Below are 14,887 nucleotides of genomic sequence, written 5' to 3' on the forward strand. Positions count from 1 at the left end.
CACCTCTTCCGGAGAGGGGGGTGGGGTGAGCTAATTACCTTTTGACTTCTGTTACTATGTTCAGAAACTGTCTTTTAGATTGATGTGAACAGAAACTGCATTTCTAATAAGCACCGTGGAATTTAGCAAAATTTATTGAGTCGCTTCTCGTCGACTCAGTTGGTATCCATGTGGCTCATATCCAGCTGTGAACATCTCTGCAGCGAATTGCACGGCATCTCGAACCGGCTCCGAAGTCAGAGCATCCTCACAATGTGATCTGTCGTTCTCGGATTGTAATGCAACCTCCGGTTTTAGGGTGGAGAACATTCTTTGGGACTCTAATTCTGCAAAACAGACACAGTGACTGAAACGATGCTGCGCGGTATGATGTGGAACACGGCCTGCTCAGCTTTGTGCATTTTCCCTGTAGTCCGGTGTGTTTCATGTTCCGTGTAAACGTGAAAGGTGTCCTGTTTCGATCAAAGGGTGAAATCATTTAGCAAAGCAAGAATCGAAATTGCAGTAATGTCAAGCAGCTCATGGTAATTTGACCAAATCATAACCGATCGTATGTTCTCACGCACTCACAGATACATTTGTAGCTGAAAAGAGTCTGAGAAGATAGACTCAGCTTATTTATCTGGATTGATGGGCTATCATTATCTGCTGCGAAATTGATATTGTAGACGGGCACATCCCAGCAGTTGTGCGTGTCAGAGAGGGATCATGGAACCCTTTTCACGTGACTTTGCATCTGTTGTTACGCAGCATCACAATTGGAAGTGCAAGAAAATGAGGGGCGCGGCTGGCTGGTAGTGTGGCCGAGCGGTCTAAGGCGCTGGGTTTAGACTCCAGTCTCGATAGAGGCGTGGGTTCGAATCCCACCGCTGCCATTTCTGCTGATCGTTTCCAACGACGCAGCTTGTTAAAATACTGTTTCGACTCCTGCTGCATTTCTGTTTAAAACCGAAAAAACATGTCTGTGCTTCCCGGGCAATTAACTGTGGTGTGGAAAAGTGCCGACTTTTCCGGTGTCTGTGCTGTCATGATCGTGCTCGCCTCCCGCGCGGAAAATCGCAAACAGCTCTGCTGTCCCAGACAAGTTGTGCGTTTACTGGAACCGAATGGAGGCTGTTATTTCATTGCTGCTGTGAAACAAAGTCCTGCGGGGGCTCGACTCGTCGTTATTTTGTTTTCTGCTAATGGGAAAATCGTTCCAATGAATTGCGATGTCACATGTTATTGAATTTCTCCCATTTCCTTTATTTCCGTCCTGGAGACATCGGAAGGGAAAGGTAATGTAATCGAGACTGTGATTGGTGAAATTCACTTTTTAATGGCCCATTCTTATTGTGTTCTTTCTTTCTCTCTTTTCAGCATTGTCTGGGAAGTGGTGGTGCACTCAGGCTCCAGTATGTTTGAAAGAGCAGTTTGGAATTGCCCTGTTGTTAGTTGTGAGATTACTTTATGGCTCATGCCCCCGGCCTGTCTCACATTTAGCATTCATGCTCGCTGTGTCTGAAAACGCATTTGGTTTGCCAGTTTTGTTTGTGTTCCGTGTTAAATGCTTTCTGTTTTGCGATTCGCTCAATACATTACGAATTAACAGGGTTTCTGAGGTAACTTCCAGCTGCAAAAATCCTCAACTGAGAATCTGGGAAAATTTCCCGCAGTATGGTCAGTCGGAGCAAAAGTAAGGAAGTCGTTCGTTTCTGCAGTGTTTCACAATGCGACTTGTCCCGTGAGCAGTCGAACAGACTAAATGATACTGCCACAGACTGCGACGGCAAGCTCCGCTAAAAAGTGATCCTTTACAGCCGGTGTAAGCAACACAATGTTATTGGCGCACACCGCGTGGAAACAGATACTTCGGTGTATCTCGTCCATGCTCACCACATAGCCATGATTAAACAAGTCCCATTAAACAACGAGCTATTGGAAACAGAAAAGTGAAAGGTAAAATGGCTTCAACGTTCAGTGCTGGATGCCACTGAGGCTTCGCAGAGGCGACTGCGGCTTGTTTCTGTAGTGTAGTGGTCATCACGTTCGCCTTACGCGCGAAAGGTCCCCAGTTCGAAACTGGGCAGAAACTGCTTTGTTCTTCAACTGCAGAATTTAACATGGACAAGAACGGAGCTTTCTTGATTGCTTTACCATCTGCAAACTGCCTTCGAATTTGCTTGAAAAAATCTGCTCTCGGAGTGAAATGCAATGCAACTCCATTTAATTACTGTGCAAAGTATTGTAAATTTTTCTCCAACTTGGTTGTGATCATATGCCATTCTGTTTGAGAGTGTAGTGGCCTTCTGGTCCTTCCACGAAAAGCAGTACCGCATTGGCATTCCTTGCGCAGGCGGCCCGTTTCCAAGACAGGGGAGAAGCTGATGCGCTGGTGTCACAGCACACCACGGATGCCTGAACTAATCGGTCTGTCAAATGTACCCCCAAAGTCGTCTATGAAAGACATCATTTGGAAGCTGTCTGTCGTTATTCAACGTGCGAGAGTTGGCACCAGAGGTCCTGAATCATGTTTTGGAGCAGTTCGCACGTTAGTGGCTCATTCAATCAGCAACAGCAATGAAAGAAATGACACTCTCAGGGGAACCTCTGCACCTGTGCTTTCATAGCGTCGCTAGTATTAAGGTGCGCCCCGAGATCTAAGCCACGTTGGAACTGAAACGGAGGAATCGACAGCGAGGCTACAGAATGACATCGCATCCATTTGGTTTTCTTTAAATCACTGACGAGCAGGAAAATGTAAACTGGGAGGGCGAGTGGAGAAGTGAGGCAGTTGCAGCTCTGGTGAAATTCCTTCTTTGTGATTCACTCAGCATACAGAGACGTGTGAAGGTGACTCAGACGTGAGAGCTCTTCACATCGAGAACAAAAAGCACTCAAGAGCAGTTAGCACCTCTTCCGGAGAGGGGGGTGGGGTGAGCTAATTACCTTTTGACTTCTGTTACTATGTTCAGAAACTGTCTTTTAGATTGATGTGAACAGAAACTGCATTTCTAATAAGCACCGTGGAATTTAGCAAAATTTATTGAGTCGCTTCTCGTCGACTCAGTTGGTATCCATGTGGCTCATATCCAGCTGTGAACATCTCTGCAGCGAATTGCACGGTTAAGGCAAAAAGACAAGGAAAGTGGCATCTCGAACCGGCTCCGAAGTCAGAGCATCCTCACAATGTGATCTGTCGTTCTCGGATTGTAATGCAACCTCCGGTTTTAGGGTGGAGAACATTCTTTGGGACTCTAATTCTGCAAAACAGACACAGTGACTGAAACGATGCTGCGCGGTATGATGTGGAACACGGCCTGCTCAGCTTTGTGCATTTTCCCTGTAGTCCGGTGTGTTTCATGTTCCGTGTAAACGTGAAAGGTGTCCTGTTTCGATCAAAGGGTGAAATCATTTATCAAAGCAAGAATCGAAATTGCAGTAATGTCAAGCAGCTCATGGTAATTTGACCAAATCATAACCGATCGTATGTTCTCACGCACTCACAGATACATTTGTAGCTGAAAAGAGTCTGAGAAGATAGACTCAGCTTATTTATCTGGATTGATGGGCTATCATTATCTGCTGCGAAATTGATATTGTAGACGGGCACATCCCAGCAGTTGTGCGTGTCAGAGAGGGATCATGGAACCCTTTTCACGTGACTTTGCATCTGTTGTTACGCAGCATCACAATTGGAAGTGCAAGAAAATGAGGGGCGCGGCTGGCTGGTAGTGTGGCCGAGCGGTCTAAGGCGCTGGGTTTAGACTCCAGTCTCGATAGAGGCGTGGGTTCGAATCCCACCGCTGCCATTTCTGCTGATCGTTTCCAACGACGCAGCTTGTTAAAATACTGTTTCGACTCCTGCTGCATTTCTGTTTAAAACCGAAAAAACATGTCTGTGCTTCCCGGGCAATTAACTGTGGTGTGGAAAAGTGCCGACTTTTCCGGTGTCTGTGCTGTCATGATCGTGCTCGCCTCCCGCGCGGAAAATCGCAAACAGCTCTGCTGTCCCAGACAAGTTGTGCGTTTACTGGAACCGAATGGAGGCTGTTATTTCATTGCTGCTGTGAAACAAAGTCCTGCGGGGGCTCGACTCGTCGTTATTTTGTTTTCTGCTAATGGGAAAATCGTTCCAATGAATTGCGATGTCACATGTTATTGAATTTCTCCCATTTCCTTTATTTCCGTCCTGGAGACATCGGAAGGGAAAGGTAATGTAATCGAGACTGTGATTGGTGAAATTCACTTTTTAATGGCCCATTCTTATTGTGTTCTTTCTTTCTCTCTTTTCAGCATTGTCTGGGAAGTGGTGGTGCACTCAGGCTCCAGTATGTTTGAAAGAGCAGTTTGGAATTGCCCTGTTGTTAGTTGTGAGATTACTTTATGGCTCATGCCCCCGGCCTGTCTCACATTTAGCATTCATGCTCGCTGTGTCTGAAAACGCATTTGGTTTGCCAGTTTTGTTTGTGTTCCGTGTTAAATGCTTTCTGTTTTGCGATTCGCTCAATACATTACGAATTAACAGGGTTTCTGAGGTAACTTCCAGCTGCAAAAATCCTCAACTGAGAATCTGGGAAAATTTCCCGCAGTATGGTCAGTCGGAGCAAAAGTAAGGAAGTCGTTCGTTTCTGCAGTGTTTCACAATGCGACTTGTCCCGTGAGCAGTCGAACAGACTAAATGATACTGCCACAGACTGCGACGGCAAGCTCCGCTAAAAAGTGATCCTTTACAGCCGGTGTAAGCAACACAATGTTATTGGCGCACACCGCGTGGAAACAGATACTTCGGTGTATCTCGTCCATGCTCACCACATAGCCATGATTAAACAAGTCCCATTAAACAACGAGCTATTGGAAACAGAAAAGTGAAAGGTAAAATGGCTTCAACGTTCAGTGCTGGATGCCACTGAGGCTCCGCAGAGGCGACTGCGGCTTGTTTCTGTAGTGTAGTGGTCATCACGTTCGCCTTACGCGCGAAAGGTCCCCAGTTCGAAACTGGGCAGAAACTGCTTTGTTCTTCAACTGCAGAATTTAACATGGACAAGAACGGAGCTTTCTTGATTGCTTTACCATCTGCAAACTGCCTTCGAATTTGCTTGAAAAAATCTGCTCTCGGAGTGAAATGCAATGCAACTCCATTTAATTACTGTGCAAAGTATTGTAAATTTTTCTCCAACTTGGTTGTGATCATATGCCATTCTGTTTGAGAGTGTAGTGGCCTTCTGGTCCTTCCACGAAAAGCAGTACCGCATTGGCATTCCTTGCGCAGGCGGCCCGTTTCCAAGACAGGGGAGAAGCTGATGCGCTGGTGTCACAGCACACCACGGATGCCTGAACTAATCGGTCTGTCAAATGTACCCCCAAAGTCGTCTATGAAAGACATCATTTGGAAGCTGTCTGTCGTTATTCAACGTGCGAGAGTTGGCACCAGAGGTCCTGAATCATGTTTTGGAGCAGTTCGCACGTTAGTGGCTCATTCAATCAGCAACAGCAATGAAAGAAATGACACTCTCAGGGGAACCTCTGCACCTGTGCTTTCATAGCGTCGCTAGTATTAAGGTGCGCCCCGAGATCTAAGCCACGTTGGAACTGAAACGGAGGAATCGACAGCGAGGCTACAGAATGACATCGCATCCATTTGGTTTTCTTTAAATCACTGACGAGCAGGAAAATGTAAACTGGGAGGGCGAGTGGAGAAGTGAGGCAGTTGCAGCTCTGGTGAAATTCCTTCTTTGTGATTCACTCAGCATACAGAGACGTGTGAAGGTGACTCAGACGTGAGAGCTCTTCACATCGAGAACAAAAAGCACTCAAGAGCAGTTAGCACCTCTTCCGGAGGGGGGGTGGGGTGAGCTAATTACCTTTTGACTTCTGTTACTATGTTCAGAAACTGTCTTTTAGATTGATGTGAACAGAAACTGCATTTCTAATAAGCACCGTGGAATTTAGCAAAATTTATTGAGTCGCTTCTCGTCGACTCAGTTGGTATCCATGTGGCTCATATCCAGCTGTGAACATCTCTGCAGCGAATTGCACGGTTAAGGCAAAAAGACAAGGAAAGTGGCATCTCGAACCGGCTCCGAAGTCAGAGCATCCTCACAATGTGATCTGTCGTTCTCGGATTGTAATGCAACCTCCGGTTTTAGGGTGGAGAACATTCTTTGGGACTCTAATTCTGCAAAACAGACACAGTGACTGAAACGATGCTGCGCGGTATGATGTGGAACACGGCCTGCTCAGCTTTGTGCATTTTCCCTGTAGTCCGGTGTGTTTCATGTTCCGTGTAAACGTGAAAGGTGTCCTGTTTCGATCAAAGGGTGAAATCATTTAGCAAAGCAAGAATCGAAATTGCAGTAATGTCAAGCAGCTCATGGTAATTTGACCAAATCATAACCGATCGTATGTTCTCACGCACTCACAGATACATTTGTAGCTGAAAAGAGTCTGAGAAGATAGACTCAGCTTATTTATCTGGATTGATGGGCTATCATTATCTGCTGCGAAATTGATATTGTAGACGGGCACATCCCAGCAGTTGTGCGTGTCAGAGAGGGATCATGGAACCCTTTTCACGTGACTTTGCATCTGTTGTTACGCAGCATCACAATTGGAAGTGCAAGAAAATGAGGGGCGCGGCTGGCTGGTAGTGTGGCCGAGCGGTCTAAGGCGCTGGGTTTAGACTCCAGTCTCGATAGAGGCGTGGGTTCGAATCCCACCGCTGCCATTTCTGCTGATCGTTTCCAACGACGCAGCTTGTTAAAATACTGTTTCGACTCCTGCTGCATTTCTGTTTAAAACCGAAAAAACATGTCTGTGCTTCCCGGGCAATTAACTGTGGTGTGGAAAAGTGCCGACTTTTCCGGTGTCTGTGCTGTCATGATCGTGCTCGCCTCCCGCGCGGAAAATCGCAAACAGCTCTGCTGTCCCAGACAAGTTGTGCGTTTACTGGAACCGAATGGAGGCTGTTATTTCATTGCTGCTGTGAAACAAAGTCCTGCGGGGGCTCGACTCGTCGTTATTTTGTTTTCTGCTAATGGGAAAATCGTTCCAATGAATTGCGATGTCACATGTTATTGAATTTCTCCCATTTCCTTTATTTCCGTCCTGGAGACATCGGAAGGGAAAGGTAATGTAATCGAGACTGTGATTGGTGAAATTCACTTTTTAATGGCCCATTCTTATTGTGTTCTTTCTTTCTCTCTTTTCAGCATTGTCTGGGAAGTGGTGGTGCACTCAGGCTCCAGTATGTTTGAAAGAGCAGTTTGGAATTGCCCTGTTGTTAGTTGTGAGATTACTTTATGGCTCATGCCCCCGGCCTGTCTCACATTTAGCATTCATGCTCGCTGTGTCTGAAAACGCATTTGGTTTGCCAGTTTTGTTTGTGTTCCGTGTTAAATGCTTTCTGTTTTGCGATTCGCTCAATACATTACGAATTAACAGGGTTTCTGAGGTAACTTCCAGCTGCAAAAATCCTCAACTGAGAATCTGGGAAAATTTCCCGCAGTATGGTCAGTCGGAGCAAAAGTAAGGAAGTCGTTCGTTTCTGCAGTGTTTCACAATGCGACTTGTCCCGTGAGCAGTCGAACAGACTAAATGATACTGCCACAGACTGCGACGGCAAGCTCCGCTAAAAAGTGATCCTTTACAGCCGGTGTAAGCAACACAATGTTATTGGCGCACACCGCGTGGAAACAGATACTTCGGTGTATCTCGTCCATGCTCACCACATAGCCATGATTAAACAAGTCCCATTAAACAACGAGCTATTGGAAACAGAAAAGTGAAAGGTAAAATGGCTTCAACGTTCAGTGCTGGATGCCACTGAGGCTCCGCAGAGGCGACTGCGGCTTGTTTCTGTAGTGTAGTGGTCATCACGTTCGCCTTACGCGCGAAAGGTCCCCAGTTCGAAACTGGGCAGAAACTGCTTTGTTCTTCAACTGCAGAATTTAACATGGACAAGAACGGAGCTTTCTTGATTGCTTTACCATCTGCAAACTGCCTTCGAATTTGCTTGAAAAAATCTGCTCTCGGAGTGAAATGCAATGCAACTCCATTTAATTACTGTGCAAAGTATTGTAAATTTTTCTCCAACTTGGTTGTGATCATATGCCATTCTGTTTGAGAGTGTAGTGGCCTTCTGGTCCTTCCACGAAAAGCAGTACCGCATTGGCATTCCTTGCGCAGGCGGCCCGTTTCCAAGACAGGGGAGAAGCTGATGCGCTGGTGTCACAGCACACCACGGATGCCTGAACTAATCGGTCTGTCAAATGTACCCCCAAAGTCGTCTATGAAAGACATCATTTGGAAGCTGTCTGTCGTTATTCAACGTGCGAGAGTTGGCACCAGAGGTCCTGAATCATGTTTTGGAGCAGTTCGCACGTTAGTGGCTCATTCAATCAGCAACAGCAATGAAAGAAATGACACTCTCAGGGGAACCTCTGCACCTGTGCTTTCATAGCGTCGCTAGTATTAAGGTGCGCCCCGAGATCTAAGCCACGTTGGAACTGAAACGGAGGAATCGACAGCGAGGCTACAGAATGACATCGCATCCATTTGGTTTTCTTTAAATCACTGACGAGCAGGAAAATGTAAACTGGGAGGGCGAGTGGAGAAGTGAGGCAGTTGCAGCTCTGGTGAAATTCCTTCTTTGTGATTCACTCAGCATACAGAGACGTGTGAAGGTGACTCAGACGTGAGAGCTCTTCACATCGAGAACAAAAAGCACTCAAGAGCAGTTAGCACCTCTTCCGGAGAGGGGGGTGGGGTGAGCTAATTACCTTTTGACTTCTGTTACTATGTTCAGAAACTGTCTTTTAGATTGATGTGAACAGAAACTGCATTTCTAATAAGCACCGTGGAATTTAGCAAAATTTATTGAGTCGCTTCTCGTCGACTCAGTTGGTATCCATGTGGCTCATATCCAGCTGTGAACATCTCTGCAGCGAATTGCACGGTTAAGGCAAAAAGACAAGGAAAGTGGCATCTCGAACCGGCTCCGAAGTCAGAGCATCCTCACAATGTGATCTGTCGTTCTCGGATTGTAATGCAACCTCCGGTTTTAGGGTGGAGAACATTCTTTGGGACTCTAATTCTGCAAAACAGACACAGTGACTGAAACGATGCTGCGCGGTATGATGTGGAACACGGCCTGCTCAGCTTTGTGCATTTTCCCTGTAGTCCGGTGTGTTTCATGTTCCGTGTAAACGTGAAAGGTGTCCTGTTTCGATCAAAGGGTGAAATCATTTAGCAAAGCAAGAATCGAAATTGCAGTAATGTCAAGCAGCTCATGGTAATTTGACCAAATCATAACCGATCGTATGTTCTCACGCACTCACAGATACATTTGTAGCTGAAAAGAGTCTGAGAAGATAGACTCAGCTTATTTATCTGGATTGATGGGCTATCATTATCTGCTGCGAAATTGATATTGTAGACGGGCACATCCCAGCAGTTGTGCGTGTCAGAGAGGGATCATGGAACCCTTTTCACGTGACTTTGCATCTGTTGTTACGCAGCATCACAATTGGAAGTGCAAGAAAATGAGGGGCGCGGCTGGCTGGTAGTGTGGCCGAGCGGTCTAAGGCGCTGGGTTTAGACTCCAGTCTCGATAGAGGCGTGGGTTCGAATCCCACCGCTGCCATTTCTGCTGATCGTTTCCAACGACGCAGCTTGTTAAAATACTGTTTCGACTCCTGCTGCATTTCTGTTTAAAACCGAAAAAACATGTCTGTGCTTCCCGGGCAATTAACTGTGGTGTGGAAAAGTGCCGACTTTTCCGGTGTCTGTGCTGTCATGATCGTGCTCGCCTCCCGCGCGGAAAATCGCAAACAGCTCTGCTGTCCCAGACAAGTTGTGCGTTTACTGGAACCGAATGGAGGCTGTTATTTCATTGCTGCTGTGAAACAAAGTCCTGCGGGGGCTCGACTCGTCGTTATTTTGTTTTCTGCTAATGGGAAAATCGTTCCAATGAATTGCGATGTCACATGTTATTGAATTTCTCCCATTTCCTTTATTTCCGTCCTGGAGACATCGGAAGGGAAAGGTAATGTAATCGAGACTGTGATTGGTGAAATTCACTTTTTAATGGCCCATTCTTATTGTGTTCTTTCTTTCTCTCTTTTCAGCATTGTCTGGGAAGTGGTGGTGCACTCAGGCTCCAGTATGTTTGAAAGAGCAGTTTGGAATTGCCCTGTTGTTAGTTGTGAGATTACTTTATGGCTCATGCCCCCGGCCTGTCTCACATTTAGCATTCATGCTCGCTGTGTCTGAAAACGCATTTGGTTTGCCAGTTTTGTTTGTGTTCCGTGTTAAATGCTTTCTGTTTTGCGATTCGCTCAATACATTACGAATTAACAGGGTTTCTGAGGTAACTTCCAGCTGCAAAAATCCTCAACTGAGAATCTGGGAAAATTTCCCGCAGTATGGTCAGTCGGAGCAAAAGTAAGGAAGTCGTTCGTTTCTGCAGTGTTTCACAATGCGACTTGTCCCGTGAGCAGTCGAACAGACTAAATGATACTGCCACAGACTGCGACGGCAAGCTCCGCTAAAAAGTGATCCTTTACAGCCGGTGTAAGCAACACAATGTTATTGGCGCACACCGCGTGGAAACAGATACTTCGGTGTATCTCGTCCATGCTCACCACATAGCCATGATTAAACAAGTCCCATTAAACAACGAGCTATTGGAAACAGAAAAGTGAAAGGTAAAATGGCTTCAACGTTCAGTGCTGGATGCCACTGAGGCTCCGCAGAGGCGACTGCGGCTTGTTTCTGTAGTGTAGTGGTCATCACGTTCGCCTTACGCGCGAAAGGTCCCCAGTTCGAAACTGGGCAGAAACTGCTTTGTTCTTCAACTGCAGAATTTAACATGGACAAGAACGGAGCTTTCTTGATTGCTTTACCATCTGCAAACTGCCTTCGAATTTGCTTGAAAAAATCTGCTCTCGGAGTGAAATGCAATGCAACTCCATTTAATTACTGTGCAAAGTATTGTAAATTTTTCTCCAACTTGGTTGTGATCATATGCCATTCTGTTTGAGAGTGTAGTGGCCTTCTGGTCCTTCCACGAAAAGCAGTACCGCATTGGCATTCCTTGCGCAGGCGGCCCGTTTCCAAGACAGGGGAGAAGCTGATGCGCTGGTGTCACAGCACACCACGGATGCCTGAACTAATCGGTCTGTCAAATGTACCCCCAAAGTCGTCTATGAAAGACATCATTTGGAAGCTGTCTGTCGTTATTCAACGTGCGAGAGTTGGCACCAGAGGTCCTGAATCATGTTTTGGAGCAGTTCGCACGTTAGTGGCTCATTCAATCAGCAACAGCAATGAAAGAAATGACACTCTCAGGGGAACCTCTGCACCTGTGCTTTCATAGCGTCGCTAGTATTAAGGTGCGCCCCGAGATCTAAGCCACGTTGGAACTGAAACGGAGGAATCGACAGCGAGGCTACAGAATGACATCGCATCCATTTGGTTTTCTTTAAATCACTGACGAGCAGGAAAATGTAAACTGGGAGGGCGAGTGGAGAAGTGAGGCAGTTGCAGCTCTGGTGAAATTCCTTCTTTGTGATTCACTCAGCATACAGAGACGTGTGAAGGTGACTCAGACGTGAGAGCTCTTCACATCGAGAACAAAAAGCACTCAAGAGCAGTTAGCACCTCTTCCGGAGAGGGGGGTGGGGTGAGCTAATTACCTTTTGACTTCTGTTACTATGTTCAGAAACTGTCTTTTAGATTGATGTGAACAGAAACTGCATTTCTAATAAGCACCGTGGAATTTAGCAAAATTTATTGAGTCGCTTCTCGTCGACTCAGTTGGTATCCATGTGGCTCATATCCAGCTGTGAACATCTCTGCAGCGAATTGCACGGTTAAGGCAAAAAGACAAGGAAAGTGGCATCTCGAACCGGCTCCGAAGTCAGAGCATCCTCACAATGTGATCTGTCGTTCTCGGATTGTAATGCAACCTCCGGTTTTAGGGTGGAGAACATTCTTTGGGACTCTAATTCTGCAAAACAGACACAGTGACTGAAACGATGCTGCGCGGTATGATGTGGAACACGGCCTGCTCAGCTTTGTGCATTTTCCCTGTAGTCCGGTGTGTTTCATGTTCCGTGTAAACGTGAAAGGTGTCCTGTTTCGATCAAAGGGTGAAATCATTTAGCAAAGCAAGAATCGAAATTGCAGTAATGTCAAGCAGCTCATGGTAATTTGACCAAATCATAACCGATCGTATGTTCTCACGCACTCACAGATACATTTGTAGCTGAAAAGAGTCTGAGAAGATAGACTCAGCTTATTTATCTGGATTGATGGGCTATCATTATCTGCTGCGAAATTGATATTGTAGACGGGCACATCCCAGCAGTTGTGCGTGTCAGAGAGGGATCATGGAACCCTTTTCACGTGACTTTGCATCTGTTGTTACGCAGCATCACAATTGGAAGTGCAAGAAAATGAGAGGCGCGGCTGGCTGGTAGTGTGGCCGAACGGTCTAAGGCGCTGGGTTTAGACTCCAGTCTCGATAGAGGCGTGGGTTCGAATCCCACCGCTGCCATTTCTGCTGATCGTTTCCAACGACGCAGCTTGTTAAAATACTGTTTCGACTCCTGCTGCATTTCTGTTTAAAACCGAAAAAACATGTCTGTGCTTCCCGGGCAATTAACTGTGGTGTGGAAAAGTGCCGACTTTTCCGGTGTCTGTGCTGTCATGATCGTGCTCGCCTCCCGCGCGGAAAATCGCAAACAGCTCTGCTGTCCCAGACAAGTTGTGCGTTTACTGGAACCGAATGGAGGCTGTTATTTCATTGCTGCTGTGAAACAAAGTCCTGCGGTGGTTCGACTCGTCGTTATTTTGTTTTCTGCCAATGGGAAAATCGTTCCAATGAATTGCGATGTCACATGTTATTGAATTTCTCCCATTTCCTTTATTTCCGTCCTGGAGACATCGGAAGGGAAAGGTAATGTAATCGAGACTGTGATTGGTGAAATTCACTTTTTAATGGCCCATTCTTATTGTGTTCTTTCTTTCTCTCTTTTCAGCATTGTCTGGGAAGTGGTGGTGCACTCAGGCTCCAGTATGTTTGAAAGAGCAGTTTGGAATTGCCCTGTTGTTAGTTGTGAGATTACTTTATGGCTCATGCCCCCGGCCTGTCTCACATTTAGCATTCATGCTCGCTGTGTCTGAAAACGCATTTGGTTTGCCAGTTTTGTTTGTGTTCCGTGTTAAATGCTTTCTGTTTTGCGATTCGCTCAATACATTACGAATTAACAGGGTTTCTGAGGTAACTTCCAGCTGCAAAAATCCTCAACTGAGAATCTGGGAAAATTTCCCGCAGTATGGTCAGTCGGAGCAAAAGTAAGGAAGTCGTTCGTTTCTGCAGTGTTTCACAATGCGACTTGTCCCGTGAGCAGTCGAACAGACTAAATGATACTGCCACAGACTGCGACGGCAAGCTCCGCTAAAAAGTGATCCTTTACAGCCGGTGTAAGCAACACAATGTTATTGGCGCACACCGCGTGGAAACAGATACTTCGGTGTATCTCGTCCATGCTCACCACATAGCCATGATTAAACAAGTCCCATTAAACAACGAGCTATTGGAAACAGAAAAGTGAAAGGTAAAATGGCTTCAACGTTCAGTGCTGGATGCCACTGAGGCTCCGCAGAGGCGACTGCGGCTTGTTTCTGTAGTGTAGTGGTCATCACGTTCGCCTTACGCGCGAAAGGTCCCCAGTTCGAAACTGGCCAGAAACTGCTTTGTTCTTCAACTGCAGAATTTAACATGGACAAGAACGGAGCTTTCTTGATTGCTTTACCATCTGCAAACTGCCTTCGAATTTGCTTGAAAAAATCTGCTCTCGGAGTGAAATGCAATGCAACTCCATTTAATTACTGTGCAAAGTATTGTAAATTTTTCTCCAACTTGGTTGTGATCATATGCCATTCTGTTTGAGAGTGTAGTGGCCTTCTGGTCCTTCCACGAAAAGCAGTACCGCATTGGCATTCCTTGCGCAGGCGGCCCGTTTCCAAGACAGGGGAGAAGCTGATGCGCTGGTGTCACAGCACACCACGGATGCCTGAACTAATCGGTCTGTCAAATGTACCCCCAAAGTCGTCTATGAAAGACATCATTTGGAAGCTGTCTGTCGTTATTCAACGTGCGAGAGTTGGCACCAGAGGTCCTGAATCATGTTTTGGAGCAGTTCGCACGTTAGTGGCTCATTCAATCAGCAACAGCAATGAAAGAAATGACACTCTCAGGGGAACCTCTGCACCTGTGCTTTCATAGCGTCGCTAGTATTAAGGTGCGCCCCGAGATCTAAGCCACGTTGGAACTGAAACGGAGGAATCGACAGCGAGGCTACAGAATGACATCGCATCCATTTGGTTTTCTTTAAATCACTGACGAGCAGGAAAATGTAAACTGGGAGGGCGAGTGGAGAAGTGAGGCAGTTGCAGCTCTGGTGAAATTCCTTCTTTGTGATTCACTCAGCATACAGAGACGTGTGAAGGTGACTCAGACGTGAGAGCTCTTCACATCGAGAACAAAAAGCACTCAAGAGCAGTTAGCACCTCTTCCGGAGAGGGGGGTGGGGTGAGCTAATTACCTTTTGACTTCTGTTACTATGTTCAGAAACTGTCTTTTAGATTGATGTGAACAGAAACTGCATTTCTAATAAGCACCGTGGAATTTAGCAAAATTTATTGAGTCGCTTCTCGTCGACTCAGTTGGTATCCATGTGGCTCATATCCAGCTGTGAACATCTCTGCAGCGAATTGCACGGTTAAGGCAAAAAGACAAGGAAAGTGGCATCTCGAACCGGCTCCGAAGTCAGAGCATCCTCACAATGTGATCTGTCGTTCTCAGATTGTAATGCAACCTCCGGTTTTAGGGTGGAGAACA

General features: G+C 46.3%; 9 non-coding genes across 9 annotated transcripts; all 9 read left to right on the forward strand.

Annotated features, from left to right (window-relative positions):
• Positions 1–793: 793 nt before the first annotated feature.
• trnal-uag (transfer RNA leucine (anticodon UAG)) lies at positions 794–875 on the forward strand. Its single transcript has one exon. It is a non-coding gene; the product is annotated as a tRNA-Leu (tRNA).
• Positions 876–2,001: 1,126 nt separating this feature from the next.
• Positions 2,002–2,074, forward strand: trnav-uac (transfer RNA valine (anticodon UAC)). Its single transcript has one exon. It is a non-coding gene; the product is annotated as a tRNA-Val (tRNA).
• A 1,635-nt stretch (positions 2,075–3,709) lies between these two features.
• Positions 3,710–3,791, forward strand: trnal-uag (transfer RNA leucine (anticodon UAG)). Its single transcript has one exon. It is a non-coding gene; the product is annotated as a tRNA-Leu (tRNA).
• A 1,126-nt stretch (positions 3,792–4,917) lies between these two features.
• trnav-uac (transfer RNA valine (anticodon UAC)) lies at positions 4,918–4,990 on the forward strand. The gene has a single exon. It is a non-coding gene; the product is annotated as a tRNA-Val (tRNA).
• A 1,634-nt stretch (positions 4,991–6,624) lies between these two features.
• On the forward strand, positions 6,625–6,706 carry trnal-uag (transfer RNA leucine (anticodon UAG)). The gene has a single exon. It is a non-coding gene; the product is annotated as a tRNA-Leu (tRNA).
• A 1,126-nt stretch (positions 6,707–7,832) lies between these two features.
• On the forward strand, positions 7,833–7,905 carry trnav-uac (transfer RNA valine (anticodon UAC)). Its single transcript has one exon. It is a non-coding gene; the product is annotated as a tRNA-Val (tRNA).
• Positions 7,906–9,540: 1,635 nt separating this feature from the next.
• Positions 9,541–9,622, forward strand: trnal-uag (transfer RNA leucine (anticodon UAG)). The gene has a single exon. It is a non-coding gene; the product is annotated as a tRNA-Leu (tRNA).
• A 1,126-nt stretch (positions 9,623–10,748) lies between these two features.
• On the forward strand, positions 10,749–10,821 carry trnav-uac (transfer RNA valine (anticodon UAC)). Its single transcript has one exon. It is a non-coding gene; the product is annotated as a tRNA-Val (tRNA).
• Positions 10,822–12,456: 1,635 nt separating this feature from the next.
• Positions 12,457–12,538, forward strand: trnal-uag (transfer RNA leucine (anticodon UAG)). The gene has a single exon. It is a non-coding gene; the product is annotated as a tRNA-Leu (tRNA).
• The last annotated feature ends 2,349 nt before the right edge of the window (positions 12,539–14,887 follow it).

The sequence above is a fragment of the Chiloscyllium plagiosum genome, unplaced genomic scaffold (genome assembly GCF_037043375.1).
Source record: "Chiloscyllium plagiosum isolate Xiang-an unplaced genomic scaffold, Cpla_swu_hap1 HiC_scaffold_21, whole genome shotgun sequence".
Lineage (NCBI taxonomy): Eukaryota > Metazoa > Chordata > Chondrichthyes > Orectolobiformes > Hemiscylliidae > Chiloscyllium > Chiloscyllium plagiosum.